This window comes from Cotesia glomerata, unplaced genomic scaffold (assembly GCF_020080835.1).
Source record: "Cotesia glomerata isolate CgM1 unplaced genomic scaffold, MPM_Cglom_v2.3 scaffold_11, whole genome shotgun sequence".
Taxonomy (NCBI): domain Eukaryota; kingdom Metazoa; phylum Arthropoda; class Insecta; order Hymenoptera; family Braconidae; genus Cotesia; species Cotesia glomerata.
Genome location: NW_025401443.1, coordinates 913,632 through 927,219, shown reverse-complemented (window position 1 = coordinate 927,219; position 13,588 = coordinate 913,632). Strand labels below are relative to the sequence as shown.

The following is a 13,588-nucleotide window of genomic DNA, read 5'->3' as shown; positions in this document are numbered from 1 at the left end:
CAACAAGAATTCACGATGGGACCGAAAAAAAATAAAGTAAAAAAAATCACCCTAATATATATATATATATATATATATATATATATATATATATATATATATATATATATATATATATATATATATATATATATATATTTTCTCTGTGCGTGTGTTTGTCACTGAACTTTTTCTAAACGGCTGGACCAATTTTAATGAAACTTTTTGTGTGTCTTTAGGTGGATTCGAAAATGGTTTAGATTCACAATTCAGTCCACGGAAAAATGTTTATTTAATTAAATTTTTATTTATAAATTATTCTTGATCTTTGAATGTTTTACATTGGATCTGACAGACAGTATCGAATATTCATTTGAGAAAAAAAATTATAATCGAAATTCAAAAAAATTTTGTGTAATTGTGTTAAAATCAATCAGGTGCTAATTGAAATATGTTATTATAATAACGTTTTAATAATAATTTTTATCAAAACGGTCCAAACTGTAACAGCTTATTCAAATAAACTTGAAATTTTTTAATTTAAGACGTGTGTACAAGAAAACGTCTGTCTGGTCCGCTAGTAATAATATAGTAATGAATTACTATATTATTAATAATAATATAATAATGTTTCGGAAGATAAAAAAGTTTTTATTAACCAAGTTTTAAAAAAAAAAAATAAAATAAAGTTAAAAAATGTCTACAAAATTTAATATTTAATACTAGTTCGTTTTTTCTATTTTTCTTTAATAATAGAGAATTTACTTATTTTATTAGTCATAATATTGATCATAATAATAATAAAATTTGTTTGATAATTATATTCTTAATTGTTATTTTTAATTATAATTACTCGAAGCTGTTACATAGTCTGACGTTCGACGGCGCGGTATTCTATCAGCGCCTGGCGCTCGGCGCGCTGTGATAAATAAATTTATATTGTTTAAACAAATCGCGAGCAGTGAAATTTTTTTCTGAAATCTTAAACTTTAATAAATAACGCATGTAACCGATAAAAAAAAACTTCATTTTTTTACCGAGAAGTCAGTGAAATTTTCATTTGTTAACTTAAAAGTTAATTAACAATATGATAATAAACAAATAATTTTTAGTTATTAATATTTTATTAAAATACAAACATTTTAAAAACAAATCCTTCAAGTCCCATTAATTTGACTTTAACGGTTGATTTACAATCCATTTTTTAATTAAAAGTACCTAAAATTTTCATTGTAAAAAAAATTATTGTTAAAATCGAAATTTTTAAAAATCGTTTCGGGGATCATTTTATCTTGGTATATACTTATAAAAAAAATACATGAATTTAATTTTCATAATCAAGTGGGAAATAGGGGGTCCAGTTGACGTGATCTTGCTCATATGGGAATTTCAAAATTTTCTTTGTCATACACAAGCCGTAGAACGTACGGTTAAGCTTGTGACAGAAGTTTCAAATAGAGTTTGCCGTTATGAAAGTAGAGATGGAGCTATTCGATTGACTTTAGAATCTCGGCAAAAAAATCCAACGCTCGACGGTAAAAATCAATTTAATGTTTAAATTCTGTAAAAATATAAATTAAAAGTAAAAATCAATGTATTAATCATAATCTTGCACTCATTTTTTTTTAATTCACTATCTTATTACTTCCTATCCTGAATTGTTGAGTTCTCTTACGAATTTCGATAAAAAAATATTATGCATTTGACTATAATTAGAAAACTGATTTTGATGTAATTATTATAAAAAATATAAAAGGCACGTGATTCAATATACGAACTTTTTATGTAGAAAATTAAATTTTGTAGAAAATAATTGATTTATTAATCATTTTATACCAAGATATAATTTATTTATTGTCGAAAATGCCACTTTTTGAACGAAAATTGGAATAATTTTAATAATTATCATTCGTAAAAAATTTTACAAAGAAACATTTTGATAGAAAATTCAATTTCCTGTCGAATGAAAAACTTATAAGTAGATTTCAAACAAACAAGATTATTTTAATGGCGAAAATCTACTATTTTGATACTAAAATTGGGATTATCTCTGAATCTATGGGTCCTACGTAATTTTGTGTAAATAACATTTTTGTAGAGCATAAAATTTTCAATCAAAATAAATTGATGAAAAAATTTTTTGTTCATTTTTATCTTTGACTGCAATGGGTGAGCCTGAGATTTTGACCAAAAACTTTTTCCTTTCACACAAAATCTTTTTATAACTTAATAAACAATATTTTTGCTATTATTAAACGAAATTCTAAAAAAGCGGATTTTCGGCCCACCCTAATGAACATCCTGAATTCTCCATAGTTGAAATTACACGTAAATTAAGTGTAGATATGCTTAATTCTGTGGAAATCACGAGTCATGAAGCTGCATGGTACTTACTGCGTGAGCCAATGTCAAAGAGTTCTATAAAAGTTGTCTATATACTAACAATTTGGCCAATTGTAAGACAAAGAGTCAAAAAAACGCAACAACTACTAAGTGAAATGGATGAAGAATCTACCAATATTTGGAAAGAAAATTGGTTTGACAAATACGAGCAAAGACCAGAAGATTTAGAAGACGTTACTCTGGCACAGTTTATTTCCAAATGTTTTAAAAATAATAAAGGTATTTATGTACAAAGAGAGATTCCGCATATTATCAGGTATCGGAATTACGATATCGGAAATGATATTAATGAATAAAAATGCGAGATGGTTATGCTACATGTGCCGTTTAGAAATTAAGAATATGAAGTTTTATCAGATATGAAATTCATTGACATTTATAAGGAAAATGTTGACTTAATTCTAAACAGGCGAAAAAAATTTGAATCCAATCTAGATATAGCAAAAACAATAGAAATTTGTAACTAGTTATGTCGTAAAAATGAAGTACCAGATGATGATCAAGTTCGAGATAAAGCCAATAGGTTTCCAGAAGCTAATCCTTTTGAAACTTTTTATAATAATCCAAATGCAGATGTAAACATGGATTTACGTCTAGCTACATTAATCAAGCTCGGATCGATTGCTAAAAAATAAGTTAATATTATTGAACATGAAAATTTTTGCGCATTGATGAGATCTGCTAATGAAAAACAAAAAAGCCTCCTACAGCATATCATATCGCATTTATTATCAGATAATGCATCTCCATTACAACTTTTCTTTACTGGACCAGCAGGATGTGGAAAAACGTTTGTAATCAAGTTAACTATGGAAATTTATAACAGATACACAATACTGATGGGTATTGTAATTCATACTTAGTTTGTGCATCCACTGGAAAAGCAGCTGTAGCAATAGATGGAACAACTGTTCACACATCTTTAAAAATATCTCTTTTTAAGCTTCTTCCTTTATCGATTGAGATCGCACAACAATACAGAACCTTGTTTAAATATGTAAAAGTTAAAACAAATCACTGGAAACTTTCAAACTAATTTTGGTGGTTTAGATGTTATTTTGATTCGTGATTTGCGACAACTACTACCAGTGAGAGCTATACCAATTTATAAACAATTAAAACAGAGAATGGTTGGACCATTGTTATGGAGAGGATTAAAGTTTTACGAATTGACATAAGTTATGCGTCAACTAAATACAACGTTTTCTTCACTAATTTCGAAAATTGGAGATGGAAATGCGTTAGATAATAATGAATTGGCACTAATTACATCTAGATTTTTCACGAAAGAACAGGCCAATGAACTGTGTCCTCATGGAATACGATTATTCTATCCGAATCAAGCAGTTAACGAGTATAACAATTACGTATTACAACAAGCACAAGATAAATTTATTTTAATAACCACTGACATTTTTATTGGATGCACAAATCATGAACAACAAGTCTTCGTAAAACAAAAATTGTACAAAATGTCTGTTATTGATACAGGTGGTTTGCCATATGAGATTGTATTCGTTTTGAACAAGTTCTACGTAATCACAACTAACATTGATGTTGTAGATGGATTGGCAAACGGTGCCGTTAAGAAGTTAGTGTACATAGAAAAAAAATGATAAAGATGAAATTATACGTATTTGGTTGCTTCTTGGAGATTCATCAAAAACAGGTTAGAAAATAAGGAAAAAATCTGCTGCACACATCACAAAGTATAATATTCATCCTCAAACTGTACTTATAGAGCGGAGAGCTTCTACTATTTATTTAAATAATATCAAAACCATTATAGCAAAAAAAAATCATTTTCCTCTAGTGTCAGCGTGCGCAATGACTATTCATAAATCTCAAGAAGGAACTTTTAGTGAAATTGTTTATGAATATGAGAAATCATAGCCACAACAATTACTTTATGTTGCTTTATCTCGAGTATCTACAATAGAGAGTCTCTTCATTACTACGCCGAATAATGATTTCACTTTCTACCATGGAAAAAGAAACGATACGTCATTAACAGCATTGCGAGAATAATTTCGAAGATTATTTCTAAACGCATTAATAACTATTGATCAAAGTATCATTGAGTTTATTTCAAATAAAAGAGGAATATCATTTTTTACAATTAATCGTTCAATCCTTAATGCTCATAGTCTTGATCTTATTGATTCGGTCTCTCAACGCTATAATATTCTTTTATTATGTGAAACATGGCTTAAAAATGATGATACTAAAATTATTCCATCTTTTAAACGTATTGTGCAATTAAAGCGTCAAAATATAAAAGCAGGAGGCGTAGCAGTTTATCAGAATGTTCATGATTGTATTAATATTGTCACTCCAAATATGGGATTACAAATTAATAATGCTACAAGCTTTAATACGGCTACACAAAACGATCTTGGTGAAATATGTATAGTGGAATGTCTCAATCCGAACAAAAACAGTTTCACTGTAAAAAAGTCGCGCCAAGTCCACGTTCATAAGACTATTAGGAAAAAAAAATTTTTTTTTTTCTTTACAAAAAGATACAAAATAAAAAAATTAAAAAATCTAAGTAACCGATATGATTGTTTATGATTTTCGGAAATTAAAAAAAATTTTATTGTAAATTTAAAATTAAAAAATTTTAGAACGTACTTGGTGTGCGTCATTGTGTATTTCAATTTTTTTAAAGTCCTAGTAAATAAGATTTTACGAATTTCATTAAAAGTAAAATATTTTGCAACCACACACACTAAATACGTTCTAAAATTTTTTTTTAATTTTTAAATTTACAATAAAATTTTTTTTAATTTCCGAAAATCATAAACAATCATATCGGTTACTTAGATTTTTTAATTTTTTTATTTTGTATCTTTTTGTAAAGAAAAAAAAAAATTTTTTTTTCCTAATAGTCTTATGAACGTGGACTTGGCGCGACTTTTTTACAGTGAAACCTGTTTTTGTTCGGATTTTAGTATTTTTTGTAATTATAATGAAAATTTACAATTGATAACAACTTAAATCTCGTGTTGGACTGCATTTTACTGCAAACTATCCCCCTTGAAGCTACAGTTTATGTAGATGTAATTCCAAGTGCACCCTGGCGGCCATAGATGCAAGCTACGAATCACTTTTTACTGTAGTTGCGTGTCTATAGGAAGGATTACTACACATATTCATTTTATCTAGTCTGTGGCGCTGATATTCCCCATCGAAAAAAAGTCAGGATCGAAATTTCTGGGCTTACTATAGTTTGTGCTGATAAAATTTAATAATTTTAAGTGAATTAAGTGTTATAATTGATTATAATTAATTAATATCAGTAAAATAAAGTATAAATTACTTTTATAATATATCATTTTGGAAAAAGGAGAACCATATAATTAAATAAAATTTTGCAACCTCGAAATACCGTTCTGCTTACAGTAAACACAGTCGGTAGTCTGGCGCTCCGTTTACAACGGGATTTTTGAACGGAACTTGGCGCCAGATTCTACCGAATCTGTGGATGAAGCAAAGTAACAAATTATTATTGCCAACATATATATATCTCCAAACAAAAGTATTTCAAGTATTATTCAATTTATTCATAAACAGCTTTTAATTTATACACAAGAAGGTTCTTCTTTACTCAATGAAAATTATTATAAAATTCCTTTAATTTTAATCGGAGATTTTAATGTTAATTTTGCTTCTGATCGTGCTAAAAATTTAGTATCGTTTCTACAATCAAAATTACAATTAAAAATGATAAATAAGCCAGAAGTAGCCCCAACAAGTCATGGAACTGTACTTAATGCAGTCTTTGCAAGATTTTTTAGATGACATACAATGTAAAAATTTCGTTGCTTATTATAGCTACCATAAGCCAATTGTTACTTTTATAGAATTGAATAATAATACTAATAATGGACATACACAAAATTCTAATCTACGTATTCAAGAATTGTAACTAACAATAAAATATATTTCATACTCAATAAAAGATTTTATTTAAAAAATAACCTTCCTCACATCATCTCATATTAATGTACATAAAATTTAAGTAATAAGCTAATCTTTTCTCAAGTTAAACAATTTCAATATTGAATAGTTCAAGTTAGATTAGTTGAAGTTATCACGTCTGTCGAGCGTCCCGAGACGCACACATTTTTTTTAATAAAATTTTTTGCTTTTTTTTTGTCTTTTTTTTTTTTAATGCGTTTTAGATACAATGGGTGAAGTAATTGAAGCTAATGAGTCAACATTAGATTTAGTGACCGTATTACAATCAGCCGGTTTCGTTGTTGAATGTGAGAAATGTCATGCCAAAACTGACATAAACTCGTTAGTCGTATCTACTCAAATGGACTTAAGTACATTTTTAAAAACTAGTGTGGAAGAAAATGTAATTTTATCCCATTACAAAACTTATAATTGTTTGAATGATGCGATGCGAAACAGTTCAACCTAGCTTCTTATTAGCAGAGAGCTATTCTTAATTTAGACAAAAAATAACATCTCTTTGGAGAATCCATTAAAAAAATTAGTGTAAGCTCTATTTCTTTTATTGTATGTTATAATTATTTAATAATTTTGTTATTTTTTTTTTTTTTAAATTATTGTCCCATTTAAAGTTTTGTGGTACACTGATAAAAAAGTAAACTTCGCTGAAGAGCAAGAACACCATTTTGAAGAAAGAGTTTCTTAAGTCAAAAAGAAAAATTCTCGAGTTGATATAAATAATTCTTGGTTCAAGAACATTTTTTTGGTTTAAGAATTTTTTTTCCGGACTCAAGAATTTCATTTTCTTCAAAAATGATGTTTTTGGTTCAAGATTCTTGCACTTGACTTGAGTTAAATTTTTTATCAGTGTATAAATTTGTAACATGATATAATTTGTAATTTAAATAAATGATTAATTTTAGAGTGTCATCAGAGTCATTAAAAGAAATTGCTGAGGAAATTGAAACAAAATTTAATCAAAGACCGGGTGTTTATTTTAATGCAGCTGTTTCGGACAGTACAAATAAAGTAAATGCTACTGGTAAATTCATTCAAAGAATAAATTACATGCGCAAAATTTTTGTAGAGTCTGGTCTTCTAGTCTATCCAAACAAAAATGTGTCTTTGAACTCCGAAGAGGATGCAACTGTAAATTATAAAAATATCGTTTAATAACATGGTCTTGTCCGAAATATTAATGAAAATTGATTATAAACAAGACAATTTAATTTCAGATGTTGACCTTGAAGAGCAACTATTAATTCTAAAGCAAAGTCAGAGTTCTTGGGACCAAATTTTTAAAGCTTGGGATTCTACGTTTAACGAAAGGCAAAAATTAATCAACAGTAAAGGGTGTTCTAACCTCTGGGAGTTCACCGAATACCCCTGCTTAAAAAGAGACACTGGCTCGGAGTTGGTGAGTAAAACTGGAAAATATTTGACCGGCATTTATAGATTATTTTAAAATTGGGATTTTTTGTTAATTATGTCTTACTTCACAGATTGTCGCCGATTTCGCAAAAAAATTTCCAAACGTTACTATTAACATCGACGGAAAGAGGTAGTTACTTCGCAGTGATATAGAAAAATTTATTTTGTTAAAAAATATCACTGCTGGCAGAGCTTCACACCTACTAAACGAATTATTACAGAAAGAAGGTCAGTTCTTTTAAAATTGTGTTTTCTGACACATAATAATCAATAATAAATTTTAATAATAATAATAATAATAATAATTAATCAAAAATTAATAATAATGATAACAAAAATTATTAATGTTAATAATAAATTTTATTTTATGCATTAATATTAACATAATCTTGATTTTTCAAGAGAAAAAGACGCAGTAATTTTACAATTGTTGCCTTTAGCTCTGAAAGCTGCTGATAAAAAAGTACGTAAGTCGACTCCAAAGCGCAAAAAAATTGATACACCCGATAAAGAAAATTAAATAAATTTTGAAGATTTTTTTTTATTGGTGAAGGTTAGTTCTCTTCAGTTTTGAAAATCAAAAATTTTTCAGATTTATTTATTAATTAAAAATAATTTTTTTTTATGTGTAGGTTGTAGCTGATGTTGACAAACGTATTGGAGAAAAACGAGCTTACTATCGAAAAAAAAAGTGAAACTTTACAACCGTTCATCACTTTCGTCGGGTCATCAGATTCACCTGAAGCTTATTACGTCGTAGTTGATAATGTTAAATACAAAGTAGCTTCAGCGTTAACTGCTTTGGATGTGACTTACAAAATATTTATTTCAACAAACTGTCAGTATCCAAAATCTGATAGACAAGTGTGGTTATTTATTCAAAGGTCATTTACTGCATGCACGTCAAAACTGATAAGTTCGGAGTTTCTCTTGAAAACGCCTTTCTTACTTTTAAAAAGCTTTGAAAATTAAGATTTCATAAGTCATGGATCCTCACCAGTCTTCTGCGAAAATAAATAACAGTGCTGCTGACTTGATTTCAAAATTATTCAATTATCCCGACCGTACTCGAATACAACATATCATAAATGATTTTACCATTTTTTTAAATAATAATTGTATTTCAATACTTTTGAATCAAATGATTTATCACTTAACATTTTTGGGTGAAAATCCACATAATATTATTACTTTTAAACATGATTGCAAAGATTCAAAATCTTTTTGAACTCTTTAAATTCGAGCAATTAAGTCTTAAATTTTTTAAATCTAGTGGTACATATATTCCTCCTGAAGAAATATCTGTTGCGGTTAAAGAAGTGTTTATACCGAATAAATCTACTGTGATGTTGATGAAAAAAGATATTACAATATAATTTATACCTCTTAGAAAAGTTTTGCAAAAATTTTTTCAACGACAAGATCTTTTTAAAAAAACCCTGTGATATTTAAACTTTTTAAAGCAAAATAATGCAGTAATCACAAACGTTATTCAAGCAGATGCCTGGCAAAAAATGAAGGTTAAATTTGGTGATAAAATTGTTTTTCCTATGTTTTTGTATGAAGACGACTATGAGACTAATGGTTCCGCGCGTTTTCATCCCCCGACAAAATATCCCCCGACAAAACTTCCTCCAGACAAAATATCCCCCGACAAAATATCCTACAGACAAAATATCCCCGACAAAATATCCCAATTTTTATGTATGTTTATTCAGTAATAGGCCAACACAAATGCGGATAATCGTGTTTTGCCCTTTTAACATGATTTTTGTGTGTTTATTCGAGATTAGACCAACACAAATGCGGGTAATCGTGTTGCGCCCTTTTAACATGGTTTTTGTGTGTGTCTATTCGACATTAGACCAACACATAAGGTTGTTACCGTATCGCGCTCTTTTATCATAGTTTTTGTGTGTTTACTAAACATTAGACCAACAAATAAGCTTGCTCAAAAATAATAACTCAATTATAATCACAAAATCAGTCAAAATTTATTAATTCAACAGTTCAACATTAATTATTATTATAAAAATATATCAAATACGGTAAACTGGAATTATAATAATTACAACTCAATCGGTTTTTTATTGAAAACAATTATTACAAACACTAATTCAATAAATCATCTTTAATAGTATTTTCTAACATTACGAATACCATCAACGGCAATTAAATTAATAATAAACTATAAGACACAAAATAATTTATAAATGTCATAAAACTAAAAAAATAATAATACTAATTATTGCAAGTTTGAAAATACAAATATTGATAGATCTTCAATATAAAAAAGGATATAGAATAACTGGATATAGGAGATCTCGATTCAAAAATATAGGATATCCTACTCAGATTCTATCGTCAGTAATTTTGCAATGTTACGTAAGTAATTCAGCTGTTCTTCCGAGTCGTAATTACGAACAACATTTTTAATTCGCTCACGATAATTACGGAAAGATTTAGGCTTAGGGCCTGCAACATCAAGCCTAGTATCCATATCAGCCATTAACAATTCTGATTTAGTTTGCTCATCTTTCAGAGCACTAAAAAATTTACTGATTAAAGCATGACAAGCAGACACGCGATTATTAAAAGCATCATGCCATCCCTTCATGAAGTTATTTGTCGTTAAATCATCATCAAGAACAGCTTGATAACAGTTCCACATCTTTATGTCAAATAGTGGTTTATCACGCTTCTTGTTGTTGTGGCGTGTTTTACCAATCCATGTCAATGTAAAATACGTCAATAAGCCGTCTAACATATCTTTCTTAACTGAATAAAAGTCACTAGCAACAAGCAGCTCAAAAGCCTTAACTACATCATTTATCGGAACATACGCTAATGCCATCAACATTCGAATGTTTACTGCAAATGAGATATCAGAATTATATCTAGTTTGTAGGCCACTTGATTGAATGTGTCGCCAAACAGATTGAGTGAAATGAAAGTTGCACCCCGAAATTTTACATCTTAGATATTTTTCTTTCATAGCTTTGATAAATGATTGCTCAAAATCAACCATAATACATTGTGGAGAATAATTCGGCGAACTTTCACGAACAACATCCAAAAATGAAGCATAAGTACACTGCAACTTATTCGGTGATAACATATAAACTAATGGCACAGATTTGCCATTCCACAGATTCGGTAGAATCTGGCGCCAAGTCCCGTTCAAACGGAGCGCCAGACTACCGAGTGTGTATATACTGTAAGCAGAACGGTTTTTCGAGATTGCATAGTTTTATTAATTTTAAAGACCTTTTTTCCCTTTAAGAATACATCAAAATAATACGTTGCATCTTATATTATCAATATTTACTAATTATAGTTAGTGATAAATATGAATTCTATTTAAAATTCATAAAATTCACTGGCACAAACTATAGCGACCCAGATTTTTAGATTTTAACTTTTTTCTTATGGGGACTTATGGGGAACATAACCTCCCGATGATAGAAAAGTATGAAACTATAGTTAAAAAAAAAGGTGGATACGCGACGGAAGCTTATGCGCTGTGAGCACGTGTGTATATTATAAATATATATATGTCGCTGTATAACGTGTTATAGGTGTAATGCTGTAAGCGCTTAATGCATCCAACGCGAACGCACCCAAAGATATTTCACATCCTGCATTTACACATGCCGGGGTGCGTTGGAATTATTTTTACGTAAAGTATAGCTTAATGGAAATAGTTTTCCATGAAAAGAAAAATGCAGCCAACGTAATATTAAAGTTGGTACTGTAGAATAGATGAAGTAAACTAAAATCTTAGAGACTCTCACAAATGTTAATGAACTAAAGTATCTTGTCTGCAATTATTTTGTTATTTATTCACTTTTAATTTCCAACAAAACAGTATTAAAATTAAATGATCAATTTTTTAAGTTACAAAAATTATCAAGTTTTTTTCTACGATTATATGAAATATAAAGATTTTGATTGATAATTTAGTTTATAAATCTTAACCAAAGAGTATATGCGGCTTATTTATATAAAATTTTATTAATGCAACTAGATATTGTACGAAAAATAAAGATTAATTTATTAATATTACAATTTTAGGAACATTTAATTTTCGCGGGAAAGGTACAAATTTTGAATTAAACATTTTTTTAATTACAAAAAATGTTAAGATTTTTTTTATTATAAAATCTTTAGAATTAACTATCAAACAACTTTACATGTGAATTTTTTTAAATTATTTATATTTTCTTCTAACTAAATTTTATTTAGTAACAACAGTCAATACTTAAAAGAGCTAAAATTGTTTGGGTTTGCTTTCATCAAAAAAGTCAGCTAATCAAAGTCTTAAGGTGCAATTTCATGCTGACGCTCGACGCTGGTTAAGAGCGTCAAATGTGGTCACGTGGTACAATTTTGACCATGGCGCCATTTTAAATTAACGCAACGTCAAATATTGGAGCGTCAAGCTTCGAAACGCTGAAAAAAAAAACAATAAAATTTTTAAATTTTAAAAAGCTAAACAATGTTTAGCTTTGACGCTACATTAATTTAAGATGGAGTTCCAGCCGAAATTATACCACGTGACCTCATTTGACGCTCTAAGCCAGCGTCGAGCGTCACCATGAAATTGCACCTTAAATTGAATATAGTTTCGACTGGAGCGCCATCTTAAATTAATGCAGCGTCAGTCAAAACTAAACATTGTTTAGTTCGTAAGAATCAGCGTCAAGCGTCAGCATGAAATTGCACCTTAAGGAAGTCCTTTCGCTCCAGTTGAGTCATAACAACTGTAGTTGTAAATTTTCAATAAATTAAAATACAAAACCCATAAAAATTCCTAAAATTAAAAAATAAATAGTATATGAGGCATTAATCGTTGAAATTTTAAAAATTAAAAAAAAAATAGTTAAATACAAAAATTAATTTGACTGTTGTAAATCAGCTGTTAGTAACCTGTTCGTGATTTGGCAACGCTTTATTTCGGTTGTTTACATTTTCATTTGCACAATATAACCTTAACCGTGTTTAACTTTTTGCAGACAGTGTAAATAAATAAATTAATTAAAAATGTTTAGTCACAAAACCATAACATTCTAATGTCTCATGGCAGGAATGCTAGTATTTTTTAATTATTGTTTTATTTTTCAATTATGAATTATGAAAATTTGTTAACAATAAATTAACTAATAAGTATGCATGAAAAACATAAGCGCGTTAAAGTTTAGTTTGAATTTATTGAATGGTCTGAAGCTCGCGCGCTACGCAACGTTGCCAAATCTTTTGACTCCATTTTATTGTAGGTAACTTGAGAATTTTTTGTGATTTTTAAATATTAATTTCTCAATAAATATATCGGTAACTGATATATTTTATTGCAAAAAAAGAAACCTGAATATTTCGAAAATCTGATTTTTAGTTTTTTTTTACTTCATCTAACCCTTGCGGATTTCAAATTTTTCTGGAAACACTCAAAGAACATTAAAAAATTATTACGTAACTTTGTGAGTTTCATAGTGTTTCCAGAGTAGATTTGTGCCCTGTTTCCAGAATAGACCCAGAGTCGATCTATTATGTTAACGTAGAATAATCAAAATGTAACCGCGATCGTTCTAGAGTATTCCCAAAGTATTTTCAAATCAGAAACTGAATAGTCCAATCTTCATTACAGAACCGCACCAAAATATTTCTCGACTGGTTTTAAATATGTTTCAAAGTGTTAACAGAGTGGGGCCAGACTGAATTTATACTTTTTCTTGAATGGATCCAATGTGTTTTCTTGAATTATGCATAGCATTCCCGATGAAAAAAGATTTTGTCTAATTATATATAATCATGC

General features: G+C 28.7%; 1 protein-coding gene and 1 long non-coding RNA gene across 2 annotated transcripts in view; both read left to right on the top strand.

The window, feature by feature from the left end:
* LOC123273588 (lachesin-like) overlaps positions 1 to 13,588 on the top strand; it is a gene marked incomplete at its 3' end in the record, with an annotated part of 449,749 nt that overhangs the window by 89,672 nt on the left and 346,489 nt on the right. The gene's annotated exons all lie outside the window — the stretch shown is intronic.
* On the top strand, positions 8,184 to 8,457 carry LOC123273615. Its single transcript, XR_006511335.1, has 2 exons — positions 8,184 to 8,329; positions 8,409 to 8,457. It is a non-coding gene; the product is annotated as an uncharacterized LOC123273615 (long non-coding RNA).